Source organism: Peromyscus eremicus, chromosome 7 (assembly GCF_949786415.1).
Source record: "Peromyscus eremicus chromosome 7, PerEre_H2_v1, whole genome shotgun sequence".
NCBI lineage: Eukaryota > Metazoa > Chordata > Mammalia > Rodentia > Cricetidae > Peromyscus > Peromyscus eremicus.
In genome coordinates, this window is record NC_081422.1 from 32,525,575 (window position 1) to 32,531,556 (window position 5,982).

The following is a 5,982-nucleotide window of genomic DNA, read 5'->3' on the forward strand; positions in this document are numbered from 1 at the left end:
ATTCAAGTTGTTGCCATGCTGCGGAAGCTAGGCATTCGGTGCTCTGTTACGTCTGCAATCACTGAAATGTCTGAAACAATGCTGCAAAAGACCTGTGGCATTAATGACGGTACTGTGGAAATTCAATAATTAGTTATAGTTATTATCAGTAGTTGTAGATTATATAGTATCCCTACTATAAAGAGAATGAAGAATCCTTGTAGTAGTTTTAAAGTGGAAATTAATTTCTCTAGTCCACCAGTAGAACTACCACCATAGAGCATAAAACCACATTTAAATGCCTATTTTGGTTCTGGTGACATGATATGAACCAAAAGAAAGAAGAGCTGGTTCTTGTGTGAGGCAGTGTGGCTTCACCTATGGCTTCACACTGTGTGTGATTCACTCTCTCCGCTGGCTTTCTTTCAGTCATGGGTGGTGATGATGGGAACAGTACTGAGAATGACTTGTCTAGTCAGACCCACCTGAAAAACACAAGACTCTTACCTGTAGGTCATGGACTCTTAGTCAGATGCAGTGTGAGACCTTCTAAACAGACAGGAACCATGATGAGACTCTCATGGAATCATTCATTGTTTTTTTTCCCCCTTGATATGACCTAAGAAGCCCTTGACATATAACAAGTGGTACCATGAGCTGAAAGTTATATCCTGTTCCCCTAGATTCGAGTGAGGAGCACCCTCAGGCCTCAGAAGAAGGGTCAAAATCATCATTGGTTGTGGTAAGATGGCCTTTCCATATCCTAACATAGAGAGGTTACTTTCATGATACTTTATTTTTACAGGCATCAGATCTCAATAATAAAACTGCTCACACACTATAGGTATTAGAGTGTTTACATAGGAAGAGGACACAAGTCACCCATGATATGACACAACATGAGAAGAAATTGTAAACCATGTCAGTTACCATAGTGGGTGTCAGGAGCTTTTCTTCTCACATAAGATTCCCCTTCAGACTAAAACATGTATAAGAAGCCAACAGGCATATTGTATAGGAAAAGTTCCTGTTTCTTCTGTGAGTGTCTTCTTGTCTTTCTGCTAGGGTCTCCTAAAGTTAACACAGTTGGAATGTGTTTGCCCAAATATTGATGTGGCAAAAGATTCTGGTGTCCATTAAGGGATATTGAGGCCGTAAGACCTTTAAAGCATGATGTTAGAGTAGATACTTGGGCAACAGAGACACTCCTTGGAGGGATTCATCTCACAATACCAGATTCTCATAATGTTTCTCTGCCACATTTCAAAGAAGCTTTGAGGAAACCCTCAGTAGAGAACAAAGGGGTGAGTTTGCCTGATGTGGACTCAACAGGTAAAGGTGTAAAAATCACTTATTTTTTCACACAGTAACTAGCTGCAGGTGTTTTATAAGAGAATCACATAACAGACTAAATAGAATCTTCAAATTGGCTGTTCTCCCCAGTCCTGTTTACGAACTGTCCTAAGTCACAGGGAAAAAAACAGAGATCTGTGCAAACATAACTCAGTGTGATCTGATCTAAGAGTGTTTTCTCTGAATTGCAGGTCCAGTCAAGGAAGCACAGATGCAGTATGTATCTTGGAATGACATTTTTGGACATACTGTAGATAAGAACTCTGCATCTACTTATTGTCTTTGTCTGGTTCACAACTTCTATTTACTTGTTTATGTACAAATCTTTCTTAATTTTTAAGAAATCATCGTATTCCCGTCTCCCATTCTTGTGAGGAACCTCCCCACATATCCTCCTGACACCTCCATACCTCTTCTTTCTTTAGAAAGCAAAGAGGCAGGGCGAAAAACAATAAAAGTAATTAAAACAAAGGAAAAAGCACACACACACACACACACACACACACACACACACACACACACACACAAACCACCGCATATACACACAGAATCAGAAACCATAATATAAAAGCAAAAGCTCAGTAAGACGGAAAATGCCCAAACAAAGCAATATAAGACCCAGAAATCTAGAAAAACACCATTGAGGTTTTTTTTTGTGTGTGTGTTGATCACCTCCTGTTGGGCATGGGGACTGCCCTGGAGTGTGGTTGATACACCAGGGGGACTCCATTAGGAAAAGTACTTTTGCCTTTGTGAGAGCTTGTCAGCTGCAGATAGCTTCTTGGTTAGGGATGGGAGCCCATGTCTACTTCCAACTCTCAGCTCTAGGAGCCTCTCTGGCTTAAACCTGTGTAGTCAATCTGTCACAGGCTCTATGAGGTCATATTGGTTTCTCATTCTTTTCAAAGCAATCTAATGGCAACAAGATTGTAAATTTAGGTAAGATAACAACAGATATCCCAAGAGACATATCATGGTCCTGTGTATGTAGTTCTCTCGTTTACTCTTGTTGCCTTGGGATTTCATGTATCAATAAACATCTTTATGTGTTTTCTCCCAAAAGATATTCCAATTACACATGTCATTTTTGTCAATGAAGAAATCTGATGTCATGCCTTTCCTACATTACTTGGTTCAGAGCTCACCATAGCCATACATGCTGTATTCATTTCTCAGCATACCCTGTTGCTACAGGAGAACCAACTAGGATAGGGATGTGAGTGACCAAGCTAGATAGCTAGGGACTACAAGAGCAAAACGTGTTCCCAGATATTTGGTATGAAAGTGACATTTTTAGAATAAGCTCAAATTTTCTCCTCATGGAGACATCAGCTGCCATTTTGCATGAATCCATTCACCTTTCCAGCATATACCCAGAAATAATCCTGCCTATAGAAAACACAAACAGTACCTTTTCTGCCTCAGTGATCAAAAACCATAGATAACATCCATGGATCAGGTGACAGTTATTCACAACTGTGAAAGACAGAGAAAGCTAAGGTGTACTGGGTTTGTGTTTTTGCTCTGTCATTGGAATAGCAGGTTTTCGTTCAGGAGTCTCTGGGTTTGATATTCAACAGTGCATAAAGTATGATGTGGACACAACATAGGTTGGTTAATCTAGTACTCTAGAAGGGGGTGCATGGTTCTCATGAACTCAATCTCATCTCCAATCACTGGCCAGCCTAGGCCATAAGAAAATGCCTGAAAGACTCACTGAGAGGAGTTGACCATGTGAAGTAGTGGCAGAGGAATGCCATACACCACTCCTTTGTGAGGAATGGTGACTTTTTGTAGTAGGGATTGAAAAATAGAACATCTGTCCTGTTCTTTTTTTTTCTGTCATCTACTTGGGCACAGTGTCATTAGTAGGTAACTAACACAATGCCTTCTGGTCAAAAGTAGGAGATGTTGATTATCTTCTTCTCTAGTGCCTTTCTGTGAAGGTAATACCAGATATGTCTGTGAACTTTAAAAACCTGTGTTGTGTAAATAATGAAGCAAGCATATGCCCTTTCCAGAAGTCATCCAAACAGACTCTCTGGTTGTAAGCATCACCATCCAGGTGGTGGTTCTGGAGAGACCAAGCACCATAGAGCACCTTTGTGGCACTAGTGCCTGTTACCAGTGTAGCTGAAGGTTTCCTGTGTTCCACTTGGCCCATGGTCAGTACAAACCTCTCTCAACTGCCAGTCCTGCAGCCACTTGGATCCAAGTAAACACAGAGAGCCTTATATTAATTAAAACTCCTCGGCTTTAGCTCAGGCCTACCACTGACTAGCTCTAACATTTAAACTAATCAATAATTCTTATTTATGTTTAGCCACGTGGCTTGGTACCTTTTCTCAGTTCTGTCTTCACATCTTGCTTCCTCTGTGTCTGGCTGGCGACTCCTGACTCAGTCTTCCTCTTCCCAGAATTCTCCTCTCTGCTCACACCACCTATACTATACTTCCTGCCTGGCTACTGGCCAATCAACATTTTATTTATTAACCAATCAGAGCAACACATTCACAGTATACAGAGCACTATCCACAGCAGACCAGAACTCTTCCTTCATTTGCCTTTTTAGATTCATTAGGTGTGATGTGAGTTCTTAGAAAATTATAGTGTCAAGTGTCAAGAATGCAGAACTGAGCAATTACATTTTCAATGTGTTCACATGGCTCTTAGAGGGATTTGGATACTGGTCACTTCACACAGTCACACTGCCCTTCTGTTGATACTGTCTCATCCACATGAATTGAGACCCCACCTATACTGACCATGTCATATCTCCAATAAGTCGACACTGATTTCCAGGATTTTCCAAAAGTGATATTCTGAATCAAATAAGTGTACTCGCAAATCAGTAATGAGATGGAATGTTAAACATAGAACAGTTGTTAGTTCCTTATTTGTTTTTGTTTTTTTTTTTTTTTTAATGAATTCAGCAGAACTAAACATTCTTGTTTTGATTGCATTCAAGTTGTTGCCATACTGCGGAAGCTAGGCATTCGGTGCTCTGTTACGTCTGCAATCACTGAAATGTCTGAAACAATGCTGCAAAAGACCTGTGGCATTAATGACGGTACTGTGGAAATTCAATAATTAGTTATAGTTTTTATCAGTAGTTGTAGATTATATAGTATCCCTACTATAAAGAGAATGAAGAATCCTTGTAGTAGTTTTAAAGTGGAAATTAATTTCTCTAGTCCACCAGTAGAACTACCACCATAGAGCATAAAACCACATTTAAATGCCTATTTTGGTTCTGGTGACATGATATGAACCAAAAGAAAGAAGAGCTGGTTCTTGTGTGAGGCAGTGTGGCTTCACCTATGGCAGACACTGTGTGTGATTCACTCTCTCCGCTGGCTTTCTTTCAGTCATGGGTGGTGATGATGGGAACAGTACTGAGAATGACTTGTCTAGTCAGACCCACTTGAAAAACACAAGACTCTTACCTGTAGGTCATGGACTCTGGGTCAGATGCAGTGTGAGACCTTCTAAACAGACAGGAACCATGATGAGACTCTCATGGAATCATTCATTGTTTTTTTTCCCCCTTGATATGACCTAAGAAGCCCTTGACATATAACAAGTGGTACCATGAGCTGAAAGTTATATCCTGTTCCCCTAGATTCGAGTGAGGAGCACCCTCAGGCCTCAGAAGAAGGGTCAAAATCATCATTGGTTGTGGTAAGATGGCCTTTCCATATCCTAACATAGAGAGGTTACTTTCATGATACTTTATTTTTACAGGCATCAGATCTCAATAATAAAACTGCTCACACACTATAGGTATTAGAGTGTTTACATAGGAAGAGGACACAAGTCACCCATGATATGACACAACATGAGAAGAAATTGTAAACCATGTCAGTTACCATAGTGGGTGTCAGGAGCTTTTCTTCTCACATAAGATTCCCCTTCAGACTAAAACATGTATAAGAAGCCAACAGGCATATTGTATAGGAAAAGTTCCTGTTTCTTCTGTGAGTGTCTTCTTGTCTTTCTGCTAGGGTCTCCTAAAGTTAACACAGTTGGAATGTGTTTGCCCAAATATTGATGTGGCAAAAGATTCTGGTGTCCATTAAGGGATATTGAGGCCGTAAGACCTTTAAAGCATGATGTTAGAGTAGATACTTGGGCAACAGAGACACTCCTTGGAGGGATTCATCTCACAATACCAGATTCTCATAATGTTTCTCTGCCACATTTCAAAGAAGCTTTGAGGAAACCCTCAGTAGAGAACAAAGGGGTGAGTTTGCCTGATGTGGACTCAACAGGTAAAGGTGTAAAAATCACTTATTTTTTCACACAGTAACTAGCTGCAGGTGTTTTATAAGAGAATCACATAACAGACTAAATAGAATCTTCAAATTGGCTGTTCTCCCCAGTCCTGTTTATGAACTGTCCTAAGTCACAGGGAAAAAAACAGAGATCTGTGCAAACATAACTCAGTGTGATCTGATCTAAGAGTGTTTTCTCTGAATTGCAGGTCCAGTCAAGGAAGCACAGATGCAGTATGTATCTTGGAATGACATTTTTGGACATACTGTAGATAAGAACTCTGCATCTACTTATTGTCTTTGTCTGGTTCACAACTTCTATTTACTTGTTTATGTACAAATCTTTCTTAATTTTTAAGAAATCATCGTATTCCCG

At 40.1% G+C, this 5,982-nt stretch overlaps 1 long non-coding RNA gene across 1 annotated transcript; it reads left to right on the forward strand.

Moving 5' to 3' along the window:
* The first annotated feature begins 593 nt into the window (after positions 1-593).
* On the forward strand, positions 594-5,646 carry LOC131914872 (uncharacterized). Its single transcript, XR_009380201.1, has 3 exons — positions 594-1,548; positions 4,301-4,402; positions 4,955-5,646. It is a non-coding gene; the product is annotated as an uncharacterized LOC131914872 (long non-coding RNA).
* The last annotated feature ends 336 nt before the right edge of the window (positions 5,647-5,982 follow it).